The following is a 26,423-nucleotide window of genomic DNA, read 5'->3' as shown; positions in this document are numbered from 1 at the left end:
CTATTCTTTCAATTCCCAGCTCTAATTTTTGGTGATAGGGTGAGAACTACATTCCACCATCCTCTCTTTTCTTTCTTTCTCTCTTTAGTGTATCTGCCTTATGATAGATTTCAACTGGAGGCTCTTCATCGTGTCCTGTGCCGAGCGTCTGCCCTCGTCCTTTTCTGATGTCATCTACCATTCCATTTCTCTTCCTACTTCATTCCTATCACTTTCTGTTCCCTAAGTCTTCATCGCAGACAATTCCTGTGCTGTATTTATCCCAGTATTTGTCCCCGCATGAATTTTTTCCGGTTTCTGATTGCATCCATAACTTTCTTCCTCAAGTTTCTTCATTGCTTCTTCATTCTTAAGTTTGTCAGTCAACTTCCATCTTAAGCATTCATCTCCATAGGCACACTTCAAAACTTTCAGAATATCTTACTTGTTTCTTCTTAACTGTCCATGATTTCTACACTCCAGACAGTTTTACTCAGCTCTTTTGGAATTATTCTAGGTGTTAGTAACTGCTTAACCTTTTCCCAATGCTCTATTTCCCATAGAAACCCTCCCCATCATTTTGTCTGTACAGCCGTACAGCTTTCACCATGTTTGGCGTGATATGAGGTGACAAAGGGGAAGACGCTGTGTCTCACTCCATTAACACCGATTCTTTTAATCACTTCCTTCTTTAAACGCTCATGTTCAACATGGAAGGGACAAGTAAGTAAAAAACAAAAACATAAAGGAAAAGACTGTCGGGCGAAAATGCAAGGGGAAACATAATCTGCAAATGCACTTCTTTCCGTTCTGCATACTACAGCTGGTCTAACGTAAGATCTTCACGCCACTGCACCACTCAGACCTGACGACGCAAAGCAACGTCCGGAGGCGGGCCAGTCAATTGCTACGAGCGTCCTCAACAATACTGTGCAGATTAAGTCATTCCTACCAGCAAATCTACCAATACGTATAATTTAAACGGGATGAAAATAATGATCTTTTTCAAACAATTAGCATTCCTGAAGTATATAGAGTGTGCGAGCAGATGCATTATTTGCTTGTGAAAGTACTTTAGAAGCTACATCGTGTTGAATGAAACCGTGCTCCAGCCAAGATATAGGCTGCTGTGGGCCCTAGATGAATTAGTTCCAAAAATATTCGACCAGTACACGAATTTCTGTCCAATGAAGATTTACTTAACAGGTGCAGCTGTGCGAATACGCAAAATGACAACCCAAGCATTTGGAAACTGGTACCGAAACATCTTCAATGTGGGCCAAAAACTGTTGAAACGGCATGTGCTGGGTAGTCAGAGATAGCCTGTAAGGATGCTGCACGGGAGGTTCTGCTACGAAAATAATTGTCAAAAAAAATTCGATTCGCTGTGCTGTTTCCGAGCTATTTAGCCAGCTTTAGCTCAGTTTTAGTTGAGAGCGCAAATTCATGCACTCTGACGCGCTAAAATGCGGTAATGCACGGACATACCTGTATGATGGTTCGTAAGTAACCACTTGTTCAAATGCTCATTACCAGTTAAAATGTCGAAAAACACATTTGGCACCACCGCCTCTAGCAGGGTGCTTCAATTGCCGCGCACTGCGACCTGGCTGCCTCACTTCAATGTTAATGAAATCGGAAACGACGCAAAGTATCAATGTCTCTCACAAGAATTAGTTCTCAGCATGACCTCCCCTCTTACATACTCATAAGGACGAACAGCAAAAATTTCGCGGAGTTGTCCGATGGAAAATGCTTAGCCGACACGGAGCAAGGAATGCCTGACAGATTTACGGATTCATTTGATATGTGTTTTTAAATGAAAGGTACGTAAATTAAGGGGACATTAAGAAGAGCTGTTTTTATTAAAATTTAAAATATATTATTAAACTTTTCAACTTAGAAGAACGTGCCAGGATACTAATATGTTTTCAAGTTGGTGCCATTTCTTATTCGAGGTATTTTTCAGTAGCCCATTGTTATGGCTCCCAAATTCATTTAAATTTAAGAATGATTTGTCTTTATGTGTTTGAGAAATAGCCACGAGACTGTATAACGCTTCGTGCACTCCAGGGCGCCCCGCGAAGTGAGTATTTTAACATGGGGTGCATCTGTCACTTTTAATTTGTTTTGAAATAATTATTTAAATACAGGAATGTATGTGTAATAAAGTGAGAAAAACACGACTTCAATAAAAACAATACCTGTATTGAAAGAAATTCTAAGCTCCACACATTTTTCGTTCCTTTAACTATTAAGTGTCCATAATTGAACGAGGTCCTCACTATACTGACGGGAAACAAATCTCAACACCAAACAAATGTAGTGAAACTAAACTTCAGGAATACATTTGTCTAGATACCATATTAAGTGATTAACATTACAAGATGTAGTCTAAGCGCTATGAGTAACGTGGTAATGTCTTTTGCTTTTTGTACGTCATCGTCGTGCCTATCAGAGAGAGAGAGAGCACTTTACGTTACTGTTAAACAATCTTTGGTCTTGTCGTGGCACAGTCTTTGCCTCTGCACAGCATGATACATTCTTAACTGATGTGTGGTAGCTGGTTGACGTGTTCCGTAGTGCTGTGGTGACTTGTCATCTTGTCTGTTAGACGAAGATACACTGATTGTAAAGGTCAACAAGGATGATTGAGATGAATACATCAGAAATAGAAGTGAATATATATTTTCAATATTGTTACTATTTTTAAAGAGAAGAAGTCTGACGTTAGACTGCAGCACTGCACAGCTACGAATGATTACTGTCAGCTAGATAACTTGCTGAGAGCTAAAAGAAAGGTCAGCCAACTTCCCTGAGTCATGCACTAGCATATTAACTAAATAACCTGTTTGATTCATACAGAAATTCTCTGTTAACAACGTATCATCTTTAAATAATTGTCCACTTCGTTGAGCAAGTATTGTTCAGACCTATGTTATGTGTGAAGACTAAGCGAAACTTTACTCTGTCTTTTTGAATACATAATTCATTCTAAATCATCGTCGTGCAATGTCATTTGATTGGAATAGTTACTCTCCCTACCACCCACCAGGTTAGCCGAGAGCGCTAATGCCCTACTTCCTGGACTCGGGTAGGCGCGCCGGTTCCTGATCGAATAAATATTCACTTAAAGCCTTCCTGAGAGACAATCTTCACTCCTTCCAAATTAATAATATAAGTGTAGACAAGATGTGTCTTGAATTAAAAAAATAACATCGCCAGAAATTGGGAGATTTACACCAAATAAATTAACAAACGACGGAGTTGATCCTCCTTGGTTTAGAAAACGTTCAGAACCCTGTTGCAAAAACCACGAAATAATGATGACAAATTTACACATACGCAAATTCCCCAAGATCAGCGATCTTTTACAGAAGCTCCAAATTTAGTTCGGACCTCAACGGGAGAGTCTTATAACAGCTTCCGCAACGAAATGTTTTCACGAAACCTAGCAGAAAATCCAAAGAGATTCTGATTGTATGCCAAGTATGTTCGCGGCAAGAAACAATCAATACCATCCCTGCGCGCTAGCAATGGAGATACTATCGAAGACAGTGCTGCCATGGCAGAGTTACTAAACACAGCCTTCCGAAGTGCATTCACAATAGAAGACGAAGTAAATATTCCAGAATTCGAACCAAGAACAGCTGCCAACATCAGAAACGTAGAAGTAAATATCCTCGGAATAGTGAAGCAACTTAAATCACTTAATAAAAGCAAGTCTTCTAGTCCAGACTGTATACAAATCAGGTTCCTTTCAAAGTATGCTGATGCATTTGCTCCATACTTATCATATACAATCGTTCGCTCGATGAAAGATCCGTACCCAAAGACAAGAAAGTTGCACTGGTCACACCATTATTCAAGAAAAGTAGTAGGAGTAATGCACTAAATTACAGGCCCATATCGTTAACGCCGATATTCAGCAGGATTTTCGAACATATATTGTGTTGAAACATTATGAATTACCTCGAAGAAAACTGTCTATTGACACACAGTCAACATGGGTTTAGAAAACACCATTCCTGTGAAACACAACTAGCTCTTTATTCACATGAAGTGTTGAGTGCTATTGACAAGGGATTTCAGATCGATTCCGTGTTTCCGCATTTCCGGAAGGCTTTTGACACAGTACCACACAAGCGGCTTGTAGTGAAATTTGCGTGCTTATGCAATATCGTCTCAGTTATGTGACTGGATTTGAGATTTCCTGTAAGAGAGGTCACAGTTCGTAGTAATTGACGGAAAATCATCGAAGAAAATAGAAGTGATATCTGAAGTTCCACAAGGTAGTATTATAGGCCCTTTGCTGTTCGTATATAAACGGTTTAGGAGACAATCTGAGCGGCCGTCTTAGGTTGTTTGCAGATGACGCTGTCGTTTATCTACTAATAAAGTCATTAGTTAAACAAAACAAATTGCAAAACGATTTAGAAAAGATATCTGAATGGTGCGAGAATTGGCAGTTGGCCCTAAATAACGAAAAGTGTGAGGTCATCCACATGAGTGCTAAAAGGAATTCGTAAATTTCAGTTACACGATAAATCAGTGAAATTAAATTAAATACCTAGGAATTCGAGTTACGAACAACTTAAATTGGAAGGAACACATAGAAAGTATTGTTGGGAAGGCTAACGAAAGACTGCGTTCTATTGTCCGGACAGTTAGATAATGGAAGAGACCTACTAGCGAGACAGCCTACACTACGCTTGTCCGTCTTCTTTAGGAATACTGCTGCGCGGTGTGTGATCCTTACCAGATAGGACTCACAGAGTACATCGAAAATGTTCAAAGAAGGGTAGCACGTTTTGTATTACTGCGAAACATGGGAGAGAGTGTCGCTGAAATAATACGGAATTGGACATCATCAAAAGAAAGGCATTTTTCTTTGCGACGGAATCTTATCACGAAATTCGAGTCTCCAGCCTACTCCTCCAAATGTGAAAATATTTTGTTGACACCAACCTACATAGGGAGAAACGATCACCACGATGAAATAAGGGACAACAGAGCTCGTACGGAAAAATATGTGTGTTCGTTCTTTCGGCGTGCTATAACAGATTGGAATAACAGAGATTTGTGAAGGTGATTTCATGAAGCCTCTACCAGGCACTTGAATGTGATTTGAAGAGTATCCACGTAGATGTAGATGTGGAAACCGCCCGGCGAATTAACGACGACGACAGGTGTGCTGGCCAGCCTGGACGTGGTTTTAGGCGGTATTTCCCCATTCCACTAGGTGGATATCGGGCTGGACCCCATGTCCCGCCTCAGTAACATAAATCGCAGACATCTGAAAGCGTTCGCCCTAGTTCATGGCTTCCACTAGACGCAGACAGCTGGGGTACACTAATTCCGACCCGGGGGAGTATGGGGTGGAGGCAGAAAGGGCTTCCAGGCACCCTCTGACACTAATGTTGCCACATCCGTAGTAACTAGGCCGACCCCGCGTTGAAGTGGGACAAAGGCCCAAAGGAAATGATAATGGTGAGTTACTCTCCCCACCCCACTGTTTACCTTTACGTATTACCACTTTCAACAATTTTGGATATGTATAAAAAGAAATCTAGCTTAGCCACTGCCTGCTAGCTGTTATGATTTCGAGAAATCTGCAGAAATGTTGTCTACTCATGAGGTAAGTAGAAATTTGGATTAGGGCCAGAAAATTTTTTACTTTCGTTGCGTATTTAATATAAAGAGAAGCTGCTTTGAGATCAGATATGATTCTGTTCAAATTAGGTTCTGTTTAGTCAAAAGTTGGAATGAAGTTTAAGTAGGATATGAGTTCAGGGGCATAATTTTGATAATGCTTAGATTTTATGGAGTGGGTAGTAGAGTTGGGATCAATTTCATAGAGAAACAAATATGGCGGGAAGGTTACACTTGTCGACCTTTTTTTCTAGGATAGTTCGTTTGTTCTGTTCGTAATACGTCGCCAGATAATGTTGAACATCTCGAAAGCAGTAATATCGCCGCTATAATTTTACTAGTGTTGTACTTCTTTTTCTGGCAACCTATTTTAAATTCTGTGTTCAATTTGTTAATGTCAGCATCGTGTGGCCTTTATCGATTACTTTATTACGAAGACCGTTGGCATAACAGTACAGGTTCTGTGTGGATTTCATTCATTTCTGAGCATTAGTGTGCACAATAGTATATTTTCTTTTTGTTTGGTCATTGTAGAAATTTTATTTTTCCTGGATATACGATTTCTTTGTGATTGGTACAACAGAAAACAACATGAAAACTTGTTGCAGCAGAAGACAACAGAGGGTGTTGCAAAATAACGTTTCGGTACTGGATGAGACAAACCACCTTGAGCAGTAGTTTACTTGAGATTGCGTGAAACTGCGCGGATCCACAATTACTAACCATTTTAGCTAACAATAATGAAACAGAACAAACGATAGGTAATGAACACGCTAATTCTGAAGCTGAGTCGGTCGGCGATAAGCCGCAGTAGTCTAGCGAAAGCTTGCAAAAGTTGCCACAGTCGTGCCAAGCATTAGAATAACTGGCAACAGACATCAGAATCAGGTTTTGCAACAGTGTCGTTTGAACGTACCCAAAGCACATCACCTTCAGTGAACAATTATGTAGGACGACACCGTGTGAATCCGACAAATTTTCTAGATTCAGTACGTCATATGCTTAAAGAAACAGAAGATTAAATGAGTTAAAAATATCGAGAAAATACAAGAAGATAAGAGGAAGTTACCGGAAGAAAAGAGTAAAACACCCAGGGAAGAAATTAAAAATTACCTTCAACCAATAATCAGCAGCTTTGCAACTAGAATACGGGACCTTGGACCAGAACACGAAAACGCGAAAAAAAAAACAGCTTAATGACAAGGAAGAAATGTTAGCTAAGATCAGCATGGTAGTTGGGAATGCGATAGTTACACAGATAAAGGAACACAACAGACATCTTAACACAACCGTAAAAGAAAATACCGAACAAGTGGAAATCTTGACGCCAGATTCTGAAGAACAAAAATGCTAGTTAGGCACAATTGAAGAAGAAGTTGATGACCTCACAACGCAAATGGCGAATTTGTCAACCACTGTAGACAGAGATTCATACGACAATACGCCACTACAGTTTTCAGACACAGCAGGATATCAGTCTTTAATAAATTTTAAAGAAAATAAAGGGAAACTTACCGAAAAAATAAGTGTTATAGGAACGCTATTAATGAGTCGAGCGAGTTGAAAGAAAGCTTTAGCGTGACGAAGAAAAGGACGAATTTGACGGTGTAAGTTCATATTCAGACAATTTTTGTGATCGTACAAATTTATGGCGTTGACGTGACTTTCCATGAGAACAATACCACACATCCTGATACGATAATGAATCGCTGACGTGATGCGATAGAGGACAATCTGGATGGCATAGAAATGGTAACTTCGATAGCCAACACTTTTAGACAGTACGTAAATTCAAAAACTTTATGATTTACAGTAACGATATTCACCCACAAGCTTTAATTCATCAGTTCCTATATTCATCACCACCAAACTGCCCACTTGAACACAAATTACAATTTTCCTTCAGTTGTTTGGAAAATGAACCTGCGGCAAGAATGCGCTCAGTAATGAGAGATTGTCAAAACGTAAATGCTTTCTTCCGAGCATTTTTGTCAGCCGGCTGGTCACAAGTCACACAAAACTAAAAAAAAACGTAGCATTATATTGTTACAAAACTTGGAACACTTCGACGTCTCGAGCCCAGCAAAACATTTCAAAGACATCGTAACCAGAAATAAATACTTGTCAAACCCATACAGTGCCTCGGAATTAATTCTCATTTGTTTAATAAAATTACCTACACATTTGAGACATGTAATTTTGACCAGCAAATGTAAAGATGATTTAGAAGCAATTCATACATTATTTCAGTAATTGGAATTGGACAGTGGTAACGGTTTAGTGAAGAGGTACAATAACAGACACAACAGAAACTATGGCACGCAAGACGCGTTTGTACCGCGTGAAAACAAAATCGCAACCATAGAAACAATTACACACGGTATATCCAATATCGACCGTATGACGCACAATTCTCATAGTTCAATAATGGTAGTGGTGCTAGAAGTAATTTACGGAGCTCTCACTAAATTCATACTGACTAAATTTATAATAGCAGACATTTCAGGAATATTGATAATGTAAATCATATTTACCAAAATCGATCAGTAAAATGAAAGACAATTTTCTAACTCAAAGGGAAATTTTTATGAGCACAATTCATGTAAATCGAATCCTGGAAAAACAACAACAATTATGCAGTCAGCAACAAACACAGTAACAGTAATCAATATTATAATTCATTGTGGACAAATTCTGGAAGGGCAAGCCCAGCGAGACCGATAGATATACTAGAAGTTAGATCACCAAATCGAAGAGATAATCAACGACGAGGAAGCAATGTGGGACAGTGACTAGCGACTGCGGTAGCAAACAATGCTGTGGATCACACAAAACACGCCGCAGCCGAAACTTTCAACATCATGCGTTTTGAAGACATTAGGGACATTTTACTCGAAGAGACTGATGACAAAGAAAACTCTGAGGTGTATCCAATTATGAACATTTCAGTAGGCGACACTACTCTTTCCACTGTCCATGGTCACTGACACTGCATTCCAGAAAAGTATGACAACAGATTGTCCAAATGTACCTTTATATAAGATTAAAATACAAGGAACGTTTTCTTTGGCGTGAAGCAGCAAACCTATTTAGACTTTTTGTGTTAGGGCTACAAATTTTCGATGAATTTCTTGATTGCTCTTCTCTTGTCCACTGAAATAATGTTAGCAGTAGGTTTTCTATAGAAATATAAACGTGTTTTGAAGTTCAGCGATGCCGAAGAAGCAATGGGAGTGGAAGGTGAGTTACTTTCAATGGCATTTCAAGACTGGATCTCGAAAGAAAAAATTAATTGTTTATTTTTTTTTTTAGATATTGCTTCGCAAATTCCATATGAGTGCCTTCGTAATGACACAAGTTGTACACATAACTTTAACGATGAAATGGACCAGGAAATCGATATACAGAGTCTCACGAAGGAAAAGTTGTCTAATGTAGAGCAATGTACAGAAACTGACACAAACGATCTTCTTGACATTCTGCGCACACATTCCATTGCATTTACACATCGTGCAGGAACTATTAAGGGCTCTTAATCTAAGTCAACGAGCACAGTAAGTTTTGCGATAAACTATACATCATTTCAGCGCGCTACAGAGAAAAAGTGAAGGCAGAAATTCAGTCCTTGCTAGATAGGGAATCATAGAAACCCCAGTCAGTTCATACAATAGCCCATTACATATTGTGAAGAAAATTGTTGGTTCGATTAGACTTGTATTAGATTCTAGACACATTAACACTATTATTTCGACAGAAACTGACGACAAACATTAGACTAACTCTTTACAAATTTCTATTGTGTGCAAATCTTGTCTTTTGTAGATCTCCACGTAAGTTTATGGCAACTAAAGCAACACCGAGATTGTAGTAAATATACTGCTTTCTTATGTTTTCGTCTCTGTTACCAGTTTCGCAAATTATTTTTGGCCTAAACATCTCGTCAGCTGTTTCTATTCGAGGTTTCAACTCTATTTTACAAGTCAACTTGAAAAGACACACAAATCCTACGTTGATGATACAGCAGAAAAATCTTGATCACAGCATAACCGTATTTTGAGAAGCTTGTTGCGCATTTTTGAGGATTCGGGAATCACTGTCAACTTGGAAAAATCAGATTTTGCAAAAACAAGGGTAAAATTTCATGGTCATATAATTTCATCGGGAGGAACTGAACCAGACCCAGAATTCCTGAACTTCATCTACTAAGTGTCCTTCACTCCTGATGTTACGTTTCTGGATCTCATTTCTACTACTTCTCATTACCTTCACCTTCCTTCGGTTTTCCCTCAGTCCATATTCATTACTCATTAGGTTGTTCATTACATTCACCAGATGATGCAATTAGTCTACACTTTCACTCAAGATAGAAATGTCATCAGCGAATCGTATCATTGATATCCTTTCACTTGAATTTTAATCCCACTCCTGAAAGTTTTCTGTTACCATCACTGCTTCTTCGATCTACACATTGAACAGTAGGGGATGAAAGACTACAGCAGTGTCTTACATTTGTTTTAACCCGAGCCCTTCGTCCTTGGTCGTCAACTTTTGTTACTCCATCTACATATTTTATATCTACATATGTTATATCACATATTTCTTCATATTGCTTACGCCCACTTTTCTCAGAATTTTGAACATCTAGCACCATTTTACATTGTCAATAAATTCTATGACCCTGTCTTGATCTTTATTCTCAGAATTGCCTCTCTGGTGACTATCTATCTAAAACCCACACTGATCGTCAATTAACATATCATTTTCTTTTCCATTCTTCTGCATATTATTCTTTTCAACTACATGGAGGCAGTCTTCTGAATAGTATGAATCGTATTTTTCCGAAAGTCAGATTTTTTAGCCAGATTCATTCATTCTACACACCATCGTGAATAATCACTTTGTTTCTACTTCCCCCAATGACTTTTTAAATTAAGATGGAATGTTCTTTATCCCTTCCGCCTTATTTGATCTTAAGTCCTGCAAAGCTCCCTTAATTCTAGATTCTAAAACTGATCCCCGTTCTCTTCAAAATCTATTAACGTTTCTTCTTCTATGACATCAGACAAACCTTCTCCCTCATAGACGCCTTCAATATACTGTCTCCACCTATCCGCTCTCTCCTCGGCATTTAACGGTCGAATCCCCGTTACACTCTTAATGTTACGACCCTTGCTTTTAATGTCACCGAAGGTTGTTTTGACTTTCCTACATGCTAAGGTAGTCCTCCCCACACTCATTTCTTTTTTCAATTTCTTCACAATTTTCATGCAGCCGTTTCGTCTTAGTTTCCGTGCACTACCTATATTTCATTCCTCAACGACGTGTGATTCTGTATTCATGAATTTCACTGAACATTTTTGTACCTCCTTCTTTCATCGATCAACTGAAGTATTTCTCCTGTTACCTTCTTTGTACCTTTGTTATTGTTTCCAACTTTTGTACTGTTTAGAGATGCTCATTCCTCTTCAAGTGTGCTGCCCACTGGGCTATTGTGCATTTCTTTATCTGCAGCCTTAGGGAACTTCAAGCCCATCTCGTCTTTCCTCAATACTTCTGTACCCCACGTATTGATTCTTCGAATAATCTCTTCGATTTCAGCCTACTCTTCATCACTACTACATTGTAACCTGAGAATGTATCTGCTTCTGGGTACACCTTACAACCTAGTATCTGATTTCGGAATCCTTGTCTGATCATGATGTAATCCAACCCTGATGTAATCCAACTGATACTATTTCAAGTATAGATCGTCCTCTTTTGATCCTTGAACATAGAATTCGTTATTACAAGCTGAAATGTATTACAAAACTCAATATTTCTTTCCCCTCTCTCAATCCTTGTCCCAGGCCCATATTGACCTGTAACTATTTCTTCTATTCCTTCCCTTACAACTGCATTACAGTCCCCCCCCCTGACTAAGATTTTCATTTGGCTTTACGTACTGTATAACCTTTTCAGTATCCTCGTGTACCTTAACTGTTCATCTTCGTATTTCTACTTCGGCATGTACATCTGAACTATCTTTCTCAGTGTTGGTTTTCTGTCGATTATGATTACAACAAGAATATCACTGAACTTTTTACTATAACTCACGCTCCACCCTGTCTTACTATTTATTACGAATCCTAGTCGGTTGTACGATTTTGTGCTACTGTTGATATTACCCTGTACCCTTTTGACCAGGAATCCTTGTTTCCTTTCCATTTCACTCAACTGACCATTACTATACGTAGACTGAAGCTTCGAATTTCCCTTTTCATACCTTCTAGCTTCCCTAGCAAGTTCTATCTTTTGACATTATACTCCCACGTTAATGAAATTAGCCGGAGGCATAGTTACAGATACCAGTACCAGTATGTTAGAAGTATTCTGCATCTACGTGGATACTCTGCAAATCACATTTAAGTTCCTGGCAGAGGATTCATCGAACCACCTTCACAATTCTCTATTATTCCAATCTCGTATAGCTCTCGAAAAGAACGAACATACATATCTTTACGTGCGAGCTCTGATTTCACTTCTTTTATTGCGGTGATAGTTCTCCCTATGTAGTTGGGTGTCAACAAAATATTTTCGTATTCGGAGGCGAAAATTGATAATTGGAATTTCGTGAGAAGATTCCGTCGCAATGAAAAACGCCTTTCTTTTATTGATGTCCAGCATAAATCCCGTTTCATTTCTGTGACACCCTCTCCCATATTTCGCGATATTACAAAACATTCTGCCCTGCTTTGAACTTTTTCCATGTACTCCGTCAGTCCTATCTGGTAATGATCCCATAACGTGCAGTTATATTCTCGTAAAAGAGGACGGACAAACGTAGTGTAGGCAGTTTCCTTAGTAGATCTGTTACATTTCCTAAGTGTCCTGCCAACAAAACGCAGTCTTTGGTTGGCCGTCCACATAACGTTTTCCATGTGTTCCTTCCAATTTAAGTTATTCGTAATTGTAATACCTAGGTATTTAGTTGATTTTACGGCTTTTAGATTAGACTGATTTGTCGTGTAACAGAAGTTTAACGAATTCCTTTTAGCACTCACGTGGATGACCTCACTTTTTTCGTTATTTAGTGTGAACTGCCAATTTTCGCACCATTCAGATATCTTTCCTAAATCGTTTTGCAATTTGTTTTGTTTATCTGATGACTTTAGTAGTAGATAAACGACAACGTCACCTGCATGCAATATAAGACGGCTGCTCAGATTGTCTCCTACACAGTTTATATAGAAAAGGAACAGCAAAGGGCATATAATACCACCATGTGGAACTCCAGAAATCACTTCTGTTTCACTCGATGACTTACCGTCAATTACTACGAACTGTGACCCCTATGACAGGAAATCACAAATCCATTCACATAACTGAGACGATATTCCATAAGCACGGAATTTCACTACAAGCCGCTTGTGTGGTACAGTGTCAAAAGCCTTCCGGAAATGCAGAAATACGGAATGAATCTGAAATCCCTTGTCAATAGGACTCAACACTTCAGGTGAATAAAGAGCTAGTTGTGTTTCACAGGAATGGTGTTTTCTAAACCCATGTTGACTGTGTGTCAATAGACAGTTTTCTTCGAGGCAATTCATTATGTTTGAAAACAATATATGTTAAAAATTTCTGCTGCATATCGGCGTTAACAATATGGGCCTGTAATTTAGTGGATTACTCCTACTACCTTTCTTGAATACTGGTGTGACCTGTGCAACTTTCCTGTCTTTGGGTACGGATCTTTCGCCGAGCGATCGGTTGTTCATGATTGTTAAGTATGGAGTTAATTTATAAGGGTACTCCCAAAGGATCCTAACTGGTATACAGTCTGGACCAGAAGACTTGCTTTTATTAGGTGATATAAGTTGCTTCAGTACTCCGATGATATTTACTTCTACGTTACTCATGTTGGCAGCTATTCTCGATTCGAATTTTGGAATATTTACTTCGCCTTCCATCGTGAAGGCATTTCGGAAGGCTGTGTTTCGCAACTCTGCCTTGGCAGTACTGTCTTCGATAGTATCTCCATTGCCATCGCGCAGAGTAGACATTGGTTGTTCCTTGCCGCTAACATACTTCACATACGACCAGAATCTCTTTCGAGACAACGTTTCGTTGTGGAAACTGTTATAGGACTCTCCCATTGAATTCCTTGCTAAATTTCGAGCTTCTGTAAAAGATCGCCAATATTGAGGATTTTGCGTGGGTTTAAATTTATTTGTTTCGTTATTTCTGCAACAGTGTTCTAACCCGATTTGTCTACTAAGAAGGATCAGCTACGTCGTTTGTTAATTTATTTGGTATTAATCTCTCAGCTGCTGCCGATACTATTTCATTTAATTCAAGCCACATTTGGTCTTCACTTATATTATTAATTTTAACGAGAGGAGATTGTCTCTCAGGAAGGTGTTAAGTGAATTTTTATCTGCTTTTTTGAATAGGTATTCTTTTCGCTTATTTTTGGAGGATTTGGGGATTACAATATTCAATCTCGCTACGACAATCCTGTGTTCACTAATCCCTGTATCAGTTTTGACGCTCGTTATTAACTGAGGATTATTTGTTGCTAAGAGGTGAAGTGCGTTTTCGCAACCGTTTACTATTCACCTGGGCTCATGAACTAACTGCACGAAATAATTTTCAGAGAATGTGTTTAGCTCAAGTTCGGGTGATAGTTTATGCGTACCTCCGGAATTAAACTTGTATTTTCGCCAACATATCGAGGGTACATTTCTCCACCAACTATTATCGTATGAGCCGGTACGTTTTTTAAATCAAACTCATGTTTTCTTTAAACCTTTCAGCAACTGTATCACCTGAATTGGGCGGTCTGTAAAAGGATCCTATTATTTATTTCTTGTTGCCTGCCAGCAATGACCTCTGCCCATACTAACTCATAGGAAGTATCTACTTCAATTTTGCGGGAAGTTAAACAATTTCTAACAAAAACAAACACGCCACCGCCATCCGTGTTTAGCCTATCCTGGCTGTTGATACACTTGTCCTACTGTGACTCAAGACGGCGAATGGCTGTCTCATAAAATTCCCGGGGCTGTGGTGTTAACCAGGTCGGTACGTACAGCTGGACGTTGTCGTCCGAGTTGAGGGTTATGCTTACGTTCTCCTTTGACCAAGATGGCTCCCTTCTGATTCTCTTGCTGCAGTACAGGACAACAATGAATTCCTAGCGTTACTCTCAAACCTTGATCACCGTTCGCTAAGGGATCAAATCAAAACGACCAGGGAATCTCACCTGTGCTGTCATTCTGCTCCACAACAGTGCAAAGCCTCATACGGCCAACACATTCGCGGAAATCCTGCAGAAATTAAAATGGGAGGTTCTCGGCTACCCTCCATACAGTCCGGACCTCTCTCCGTGTGATTACGCCATTTTTCGTCCTCTTACAAAGGCTCTGAGGACCAAACGATTCAACTTGGACTACGTCGTCGAGCTCTACGTGCGGAACTGGTTAACATTGGAGCCCCGAGAATATTATGAGACAGCCATTCACTACCTCATGTCACAGCAGGACAAGTGTCTCAACAGCCAGGGTCAGTTCTTCTAACACACAGGTAACTGTAATTATGCCTCCGGCTCGTTTGTTTTTAACGCCTCTTATATGAGATTATCCTTTCGTTGATTATTGAATCTTTTTCTCATGGTCGCCTCCCACTTCGCAGTCCCTTCCCAGAGGACCTAATGGAGGGATCATCATAAGACTTCTTCAGTAACAGGCCACATTTCTTTCAGAAACACGTTATGTTTTTTTAATGCAGTGGTTTCCATTTCGCTGGTCAGTGCTGATTCTTCCGCCTTTAGGGGCAGTTTCCCACCCCTAGGCCAAGAGAGCCTCAGTCCGCTCCTCTGTCGTCTTTGACAAGGCCGTTGACAGAATGTGGATGGCTTCTTATGCCGGACGACTTCGGCTGCCATGCTGATTATTAATCAAAATTTAAGTGGTGGCAGGTTTCTAAGATAGGGGCGAGATCAGTTGAACCTGTAACTGAGTATGTTGAACGCCTCAACTCGCACATAAATAAATGGTTTTCAGAATGCACCACAGTAAAAAACGAAAAATTCAAAATTCCATTCGTAAAGAAGACTGCCACAGAAGTTCTATACCCAAGGCAGCCCACACAAGGTGTCTGTCTAGCAAAAGAACAAATTTGCTTGCATTAAATAGCGCCGGTACAATAACCAGACCCAGCTTTCGCTAAAGTACATCGGCTAAATCTTTCAACAGTGCGCAACATTTCCATTAGCAGATGGAAGTCTTTCTTGACCATTTGTGAAAACAAAGTTCAATGGCAGTGGCACTGACACCGATACCGACGAAAATGTTACTACGGCAGTGCGGCGAGCGGCGAACTGCACGAAGGCGAGCCGACTGCTCGGCCCTCGCACACGGACGGCTGGATCACAAGAGAGGTCGCGATGTGGCCGGCAATGAGCGGCTGCCAGCTGGCGGCAGCAAACTCGCGCCACCCCCGGTGCCGCGCCACAGCATGACCCGACGAGGTGGAGCGGGAACTCAAGTGGCCGCAACTCTTGACAACTTAATGTCGGCACATCCTCCCCCTTCAAATTGTGGACCATGGGGATCGGATCCTGGTTTAAACTCGCACCTGCGCATTAAAAACAATTCTGAACTCCATCTTACAATAGTAAGTAGTGGGAAAACACTTCACCTTGGCCTCTAAATTGTGAGATGCTTTCTTCAACAAGGAAAAGAAACTGGTGGCCTGAACAAAAACTGGTGGCCTGAACAACTGGGGCAAGGCGCTCGATCCAACTACTAGGATGAGAAACAAACAGTTGCCGGCTGGTGTGGCCGATCGGTTCTAGGCGCTTCAGTCTCGAACCGTGCGACCGCTACGGTCGCAGGTTCGAATCCTGCCTCGGGCATGGATGTTTGTGATGTCCTTAGTTAGTTAGGTTTAAGTAGTTCTAAGTTCTAGGGGACTGATGACCTTAGATGTTAAGTCCCATAGTTCACAGAGCCATTTGAACAAACAGTTATAACGCTAGTTCCACCAGGAGAAGAACACGTTCTTATTTTGGTGCATCCTCTTTCACATGTGGTTTACTTAAGATATATGGGCTCTAAAAATCCTGTTTTTGGGGGTTGCTGGCCAGCAAGCTGACCCGAATGAGGAAGCTCAAAATTTGGGCTGGTCGCACAAATCTGGGCGAAAGCTTTTCCATAGTTTTATCAGTCTCACTGGCTGTCACCCCAAGGTTCTCCACCCGCACCTGATTTGGTGTCAGTGAGATCGCCGTCTTCTAGCATCATAATGATTTTACATCATTCCAAGGGCTTCCCTAAAGTTATTAAGGGCGATCTTCCAGTTATTGCAGACCAGAGCAGCGTCCATCCTCCCCAGAAGCAAATCATCGAGTGACCACAAATTCGTGAGTGGCGAACTAGGTTTCAGGCCAAACATCAAGCTAGTTGGTGTGGCCTTGTAGGCCTTGTGCATGTCGGCATTGGAGGCGTACCATAACCGAGATAAGTAAATATCCACCTGTGTATGATCACTATAATGGGAGGCCATCAAAGCCACCCTGAAAGTGCGATTCACCCGCTCCTCCGCGGAAGGATTCATTTAATAGGGAGTTGTTCCACTGAGAGCCACCCCTATTTCGAAGGAAAAATTACGGAACGGAGACAAAGGATGTAGCGTTGTCAGAAACCGGTATGCGACAAGGCTCAAAGGTACCAAAAATACCCTGCAAACACTTCATAGATGTCTGGGTAGTGATATTTCGCAAGGGAAGCAACATCCAGAAGCGCGTGAACGCATCTACCCAAACGGAGGCATACCGGTTGCCCCCTCTGGAGCGTGGGAAAGGTCCCTCAAAAACAACATACAATGTATCTATATGTTCAGCTGCAAACATCGGACGACAAACGGCCTTGTCGCGTATTCAAGGCTGGTTTACTGAGCCTAAAACCATTTTCTTGATCTGTTTATCCATGTCCTCCTAAACAAAGTTTCATACGTGTTTTGGACACTCCCATATGACCTCCCACGGAGTTTCAAGATAATACATATAGACTAAGGAAGCCAGGACAACCGGCAACACAACTTTCCCACCTCGTTTCCCAAGGCCAGTGCAACATAATATATTTCCCTCTAAGCACTACAGCCTGACCTTTTCTCCTTTCCTTATCATTTCCTTAATGCTACTTATCACTGTGCCCCCATCGTGACGAATGGCAATGTTCTTAAAAAGATGCAGAAGGTCACAAAGAATGGCGCAACTTTGATTAACCAGAGCCTCCATAGTAACCTCCCTTTCAGTTTCTCCATCATCCAGTTGATTCTCCGAGAGCTGCTGTAACATTCGGCTCAGGCAATCGGCCATAACATTTTCCGAACCACGGACATGTCTGGGCTTAATCTGAAATGTGGTAACGCATACTGCCCATATAGAAACTCTTCCTACTCTCCGTGACCTTGTCAAGACCCAACTGAAAGTCTGATTATCGGTTTCTAACAAGAATGGTTGGTGTTCCAAATACAATTTTTTCAAGGGAGAAAAACTGCTGGGCCTCCCTTTCGTATACTGAATATTTGGTCTCTAATGGCGATACACTGCGTGTAGCATAAGCTATAGGGGGTCTTCCAGACTCTTGTTCCTGCAGAAGGACAGCTGCAATTCCTGAGATGGAGACCTCTGTTTGGACGAAAGATTCCTCGTTGAAATCAGCCATAGCCCACAAATGAGCGATAAAACGAGCCACCACTTTAACATTTTTAAGAGTGGGACAAGAATGGATCGCCCTACTGCAACTCTGACCGATGCTAACCCCCTGCCCAGAAACAATATGGCCCACTACGAATATTTCATGCTGAGCAAATTTTACCTTTGATTGTTTGAGAGTAAAACCCCCTTTCGCAACAGTCTGAGCTCTTCTCTAACATGAGCAATACGCTCCCGGAAATTCCAACTAAACATTACTAAATCATCAAGGTAGTGGTACAAACACTCAAATTTAAGACCAGAGAACATAATATCCAGTGTAGCTGACATGACCGTTTCCCCCTCAGATAGTCCGATGTGGAACCTGCTACACTCGTAAATTGCCCAATCAGCAGCAAGTGCCGTGACGGGTTTGGACTCCAAGGCCAAAGGGTTTGGCAATAAGCCTGGTTTCAGTCAAAGTTTGTCAAGAGCGTTGCCCTTTGAAACCAAGAGAAGAACGAATGCGAATCAGGAAGGGGTACGGATTGTAGCCCTACTTTTTTGGTAAGGACCCGATAATCAAGTATGGGACGCACCGCGCCCTGCGACATCGGAATCACGGATATACGAGAGGAGTACTGGGATTCAGATGGCCTAATAACTACTTCATGAATCATTTTCCCAATCGTGGCCCGTAACGCTTACATTCGGGGTGGAACAAAAATGGTTCAAATGGCTCTGAGCACTATGGGACTTAACTTCTGAGGTCTTCAGTCCCCTGGAACTTGCAACTACTTAAGCCTAACTAACCTAAGGACATCACACACATCCATGCCCGAGGCAGGATTCGAACCTGCGACAGTAGCGGGCGCTGCGGTTCCAGACTGTAGCGCCTAGAACCGGTCGGCCACGCTGGCCGGCTCGGGGTGGAACAACCTCATAGGAATGTTATCCGTCAACTCGATATAATTCTCTGCTTCTGTCACTTCACCTAACCTATCAGTGAGCACATCATTAAATTCTTAACATAATTTAACGATCTGTCCCTTCAGAAGACAAATGTCCAAGATTATATACGTCAACATCCGCGTCCACTGAATTAGTTACCCACTTCTGGGGCACCGTAAAACAGTTCACTACACGTCTACAAGATTTAAAAACCTTTTGGCAACAAAATTCAAAATAAAACCTTTTCTTACTCCTCTGTGGAACAAATCCCAACTTACAAATAAAATCAGCAACTAGGATATCTGTCACTGAAAGGTTGCGGACCACCCTTAACAGAGACTTCCACGTAAAATCACCAACCCAGATTTTAACCTTAATTGCTCCCAAGATTTGGATTTGCTCGGAACTGGCTAAGTCAGAAGACTCAATTCCACCCGACACTTCCGGTAATCTACAGTGCTCCAGATGTGTTAGCACCAAATATTCATTGACCAACGACACAGAGCTTCAAATATCAAGAAGACCACAAAAAACTATTTATAGACATACACAGTAAAGGTAATCGTGTAACGGGGAGCGCCAAAATTCTTTTACAAATGCCCCTGCGCGATCCCCACTTGAGGTACCGTTAACTGTCTTTAAAATTCCCTATTGCTGTACAGTTCCTGGAAATACGCCTCTTCCCTCACAACTGAAGCACGTTACCGCAGATAACGCCGATTGCTGGCTGGTGTCACTATTTTGTGTTCCTTGCCACAAAGCTAATCCTTCTCTTCCCCGTCAGCGCACGCTACAGCTTGCACGCGACTCACTAACTCTTCTACTTGACGGAAGTTATGTAGCTTCTCACAAAACAACTCCCTAGAGCGGTCACTGAGTCAATTTCCGTGCAAAAATTTTTCAAACATTTCCACTCACTGTAACTCAAACACATATTTTTACCGGTGTCGTTTATCCTTTTGACATTGTTATCTAAGGGTTTATCAGAATACTGGATCGAAAACTAGTTTTCGCCTACAAGGTAATGTCGGACGTGGTGCTCAAATAATTACTACAAATTAGCTCACGAAATGCGATGAATGAGACTCGACGACAGATTGGGTCCAACGCCTCTTCTAGTCACCCACTGACCACAGTGCTCAGTAACTGGTAACAGCGTTCAGCACTTCATACAAAAAAGTCTCCTGTATCCTGCAATTCCAACAACAAAATCCTCAAAATATCCACGGGTGTGCTGCCGGTCTATACTGTCCAACGGGCACAATATTTCGGCGATCATACATTTCGCCATCATCAGGTGAACTGACGGACTGAGCTCCTGTGAACGTGCTGGCACGGAGATCCGTACGCTATGGCTGCTCAGAGGGAACTGAGCCATAGCGTACGAATCTCCGTGCCGGCACGTTCACAGGAGCTCAGTCCGTCAGTTCACCTGATGATGGCGACATGTATGATCGCCGAAATACTGTGCCCGTTGGACACTATAGACCGGCAGCACACCCGTGGATATTTTGATTATCAAATACGCCGGGAGAAACTCAAGAATCACAACAAATTCCTCATCAGTGGAATCATATGATGGACCCCCTGCTCCCCGCAATAATCCGTGTAACGGGTTGTGTAATCTAACAAATAAATCGGATATTACAATAGAAGAAACCCACTAGGTGGTTGGTCTCCCGATGGGTGAGATAACTCCCCTGACCCCACATCCCCTATATGAGATAGCATCCCCTGAATTCGCACAAGCAATTCATCGAGCTGCTGACACATCGCCCTGCATACCACTTTGGACGGTTTGACGCTACACAGATCTTGCGCCCTCCTAACATAGCCCATAACCCGAGCTTTCATTCTGTTAACTTGCGAACGAGAAGGCTCGCTGATCTAAAAAAAAAAAAAAAAAAAAAAAAAAAAAAAAAAAAAAAAAAAAAAAAATACTTAGAACGCAAGTTTAATACTGGAAACTGCTTCCAGCAAGTCCGTCGGGGCTACCGGAAGACCAACAGCCTCCCGCAGATGCAGAGCTAACACGGCCGCACTGGCCGACGTGTCAGCCCCTAAAATGTTTAGCTCGTAAAATAATTCTTCCTTCCGCAGTTACGACACCCCGAACACCTTTCTGGGAACCATGCTGAAACAGAAACTCAAGAAGTAATATTTGCCACATTGAATACAACCCATATACGCAATGAAAAGAAATATTACTCTGAAATGACACGCACGTCACCACCCTCTAACCATGCTCTGTTACCAATGTCTAACAGAACTAGTGAGCTAAAGGGTTAAGATGTAGTAGATGTGCCATTCTTTTGATCAAGTATTTATTACAATTTTGAGAACTGTACACATTCCAGAAGCCCAAGATCACAAGTAAGAGAAATAGTGAATATAATGCTTTACAAAATGAACGATACATAAGTTTCATATGAACGATACATAATTTCAAACAGTTGACTCCAATGAATTAGGTCAGTTGAACGAATAACTGAAGAGTTGAACTTCCCAATTAGTACACAGGTACATGATTTTGGGAATACATCACCTTAAATAGTGAAAATTCTAACACTGCTGTCATGAACAATGAGAGCTGGTTTCTCAGGATGGGGCAGGATAAGGTTACGATTGTGGAGGGGGCAGTAATCAGTTACTCACGGTTGCACAACAAACAAGTATACTTTATTTAAATAAATTAAAATTTTAAAACAATCTCTGTAAACAAAATTGACTGTATGACGGATGAAGGCCTTATCACAGAAAAGAATTCCCTGATTTTAGGGCCTAAGGCCACCAACAATAACCTCAAACAACAAACGGCTGAAGGCCTGAAATACAAGTCAGAAAAACAATTCCAAAAAGCACATATTAAGATAAATACTTCGTTTAAAAACAAATTGTAATACGGCTGAAGGCCTTATTATAAAAGAAGTGAAATTATCACTCGGCTGAAGGCCACAAACAATTTCTAATACCAAACGGCTGAAGGCCTGAATTAGAAGTCAGGAAAACAATTCCAAATAGCACAAAACAACAAATACCTTGCTTTAAAACAAGTTTGCTTAAAGAAACTTATTGTAACTCGGCTGAAGGCCTTATAAAGAAAAAAGTGAAATTGTTGCTCGGCTGCAACAATAGAAAATTACAAATATCCTAAAAACAAATATCACAATCTAAGGAATCAGTACAAGCAGTTCTCAGCAAGTGATCCAAGGGTCGGCCTGGGAAGGTAACTCAAACATACGGTAAGGTGAGACATGCAGCCAAGAGTTGTACTCACGTAACAGGATGGCAACTCAAACTAGGGGCAGCTTAAGCGCAGACCGAGAGCGACTAACTAATCCGCCTAACGTCCGATCACCAATACAACGATGAAATATTTTTAGGCAAGGGCAAAGAGACAAACAGCACTACATCTTCAGGAAACTCCGAAGGCCGAAGGAAGCATCAGAAGCAAGGTAGACCTCCCCTAAAAATATGCACAATACAATACAAGAGGCTGTCGAACTACACGTCATGTAGGACAGCATCAACACAATGAGGAAAGGTACACTTCCGGAAAAAAACGCTAATCTCCAGGGCGTTAGCGGCCGCAAGGCAGAAAATACCGCTTGTTACACTTCACTAATAAGAATAATATTAAATTCAATGATGAGTAACAAATAGAGAAAGACGGCTGCCATATTTCACCGCCTCAAAACACTTCACTCGTTGCCGCCAGTCTCAGCGACCCTGGGAGCAAGAACCCGCCGACCAAAGGCGAGATGTCAGAATAGTCGAGGTTGCATTAGCATTTAACTCTTCACTCAACTCAAACGTCCAGGGTACAGTGTGCAATGAAGTCGTCGCTCTCGCAGCTACCCCTCCTAGATCCGACAGTGGCAGCACGCCGCGAGCGGTCCCGGCTTCCCACCGCACTGCACGGACCTGTCGCTGCAGCGTCCCCAACCGACCTGATGTCCGTTCGCAACTCCCCACCAACCCCAGTATGCAGGCAGCTTCAAAATAACTGCTCATTCAAAAGCACAAGATACACGGGTATCCGGGACAACAATTCCACCAATAACTCACAATACTAAAACCAGTCACTGTGAAACAACATGGACGAATTATAAGACCGCACAAACACAGAGAAGCCAGAAGTGGTGGGAAGACCAAATGCACATCGTCCGCTGCGACGACCAGCCGGACGACTAACCAACGGTCGTCCGCACTCAAGTCAGACACGGAGTATAAGTCGGCGACTGACACTTTATTGCCATGAGGTCACTTCGACAGGCGGACACACGCACACACACACACACACACACACAGTGGAAGTTGCACTACTTGAATACCACGGTCCGTTCTACTAGAACTCACTGAATCCGGTCCGTGACGTGGTCGTACACTCTCGCGACTACATCCCCTTGTCGGACAACACACGTGTGTCGCCAGAGGTCGGGCGAGTACTGGCTGTCCGGACCTCACTGCTGCTCCGTCCCTACTCAACAGACTCGACACAAAATTACCCGGAAAATGCTAGGGTAGGCTCCGGAGATGGTACCACAGTACGCGCTATCGATAAGCGCTGCTGAAGCCACTCACGGACAAGGCGAACAAACGTAGTGGCGCCAGTGAACACACTAAGAAAACGAGACGCCACAATCGCTACTAAAAGATGCCAAGCTATGAACGGCGCCAACGGGAGCAGCACATGGCTCAATTCTAAAAGCCTAAGGTCACCAGTAAGAGAAATAGTTAATATAATGCTTCACACAATGAACGACACATAATTCCAAACAGTTAAGTCCAACGACTTAGGTCAGTTGAACGTACAACTGAATGAGTTCAACGTCTCAAGTAGTACACAGATAAATGATTTTGAGAATGCACCACCTTAAATCATGAAAAATTTAACACTCCATTCATGAACTAGACTGCCACAAAAGTTCTGTACCCAAGGCGGCCCACACTACGTCTCTGTTTACCAAAAGAACAAACCTGCCTGCATTAAATAGCACCAGTAAAACAACCAGACCCAATTCCCGCTAAAGAACATCGGCTAAGCCTTTCAGCAGCGCTCAACAGGCCCCATTAGCATGTAACCCCTTTTTAAACACTTGTAAATACAAAGTCCAATGGCAGCGGCACTAATTACGATACTGACCAAAACGTTAATACGTAGAGCGGTGTGCTGCTGGAGTGCGAGAAGGCACATCGACCCTCGCAGACGGATAGCTGGATCACAAGAGAGGTCGCGATGTGGCCGGCAAGGACCAGCTGCAACCACACGACGCCACAAAAACACCGCTCCCGGCGCAGCGCCACAGCAAGTGCCGGCGAGATGGTGCGGGAAGTCAAGTTGCTGCCACGCTTCACGACCGTAGATATATTACGAACTGGTGTCTGGTAGACTTCATTCTTGATAAACAGCCACAGAAAGAAATCTAGAGTCGCTATATCTGGGTTTTCATGGGGCCAAGCAGTCGACGGTCTGTCTCTTTCAGTTCACCAATTTGGGAACACATGATTCAAAAGCTCCCTCACTGCGTTCGAAAAAGGGCATATTGAGCTCTCATGTTCAAAGTCACATCACAAGGAAGTTTTGGCACAGCATACAGCTCCATCGTACCTACGTACGTTGCTGTGTTAAATGTAGGCTCCGCGAAGAACAGACGTCCTACAACACCGTATTCCAAAATCCGAATCACAAATTGACTTTCACAGAGTCACAATCGCGTTCTGTCACAGAGTGGGGGTTTCAGTTGGGGATATTGTGTGTGTTTACTGTGCTGGATGTGTGGAATGTAGTCTCGACCGAGAAACACACGAAATCGATATATGCCTCATTTTTATTCATTTTTGCCAGAATTGTCACCTGACTTCCGTCGCGGCCTGTCCTCGAGCTGGGTTTTGTGACGAAGCTGCAGCTTGCACGCCCGTGAGAGCAACCTCTTACGGACGACATCGTGGGCTGTCAACGAGGTAAGTACAACTGTCTATTTGCTTGTCTGACTTAGTTACGAGGGCTCCGCTAGACGGACATTAGGATTAATTCAACAGTAGCCTCTGGAACTTCGTGTTCGGCGTTACAGCCCGACATCGAAAGCAAACTCCCCTAAGCCGCCTGTCCAATCCTTCACTGGTACGTTAATGGGAATGTCGTCAGTTGATCAAGGTCTACATTCATGGAAAATGACGTTGTACCAGTGCTACAGACTTTAATCCCGCGACGGAAAGCGCACACATCTTCTTCTGTGGAGTTCACATGCTACTGACACGTGTTTACGTGAACAAAACAGTTTTGCGCATGCGTACGCGATACCACCTGCCGCAAGTAAACACGGGAAAAAAATTGAAATACCGTAAGTGTAGAAGCAAATTGCCAATAAACATGTCAATAACGTATCAAGTTATCGATTTTATATTATTATTATATGTTTAACGCGTACCCCCTGTGCATTATTTTCCTAAAAAAATTAGCAGAACTCTTAAATTCATTTACTTTATGGTCGGCTTTAGGTTCTGTGCGGTTTACCCTCAACGCACACACCATCCGTGCTTATTAGACTGTTCATTCCTTTCCCCTGCTCCTGTAAGCCTTCTTCACTTTCACTGAAGATGCCTGAGTATCATTGAGACTTCTTGTTGGTAGCCAAACACCCACAATGTTAATCACATTCGTGAATCTTTATTTCACTTCCTACAGTGTTTGTTAATTGTGCAGATTGACCAGTAGAGGCGAAAAACTGAATTACTGTTTTATCACCTATGAAAGTGGGAGCTTTCGTTGTTGGTTTCCCATTACTATTATCCCACTTGTTTTTGTACGTATTGTTTACTGCACGTCTTTTTCTATAGGTTACACCTGTTTTTCTCAGAACTTTTATCACATTACAGCATTTTAAATTGTCTATCGCTTTTCCTGGGTCATCAGATCCTAAGAATGTGTCTTAAATTTTTTCGTAATCCTTGTTTCCATTATCAAGGTAAACATCTGGAAAGCCTATCTTGTGCCTTTGCCATTCCCAAAATCGAATTTGTCGTCATCTAATACGTCTCAAATTTTATTTCCTATTCTTCTGTATATTGCTCGTGACAGCAAGTGACATGCATGAGCTGTTATGAGATCCCAACGGTTCACCCCGAACACCATCGCAATTCTGAGCTTGTTGCAGACGCGGTG

This window comes from Schistocerca serialis, unplaced genomic scaffold (assembly GCF_023864345.2).
Source record: "Schistocerca serialis cubense isolate TAMUIC-IGC-003099 unplaced genomic scaffold, iqSchSeri2.2 HiC_scaffold_842, whole genome shotgun sequence".
Taxonomy (NCBI): Eukaryota; Metazoa; Arthropoda; class Insecta; order Orthoptera; family Acrididae; genus Schistocerca; species Schistocerca serialis.
The sequence above is the reverse complement of the archived record's forward strand: the minus strand, read 5'-3'. Positions refer to the sequence as shown.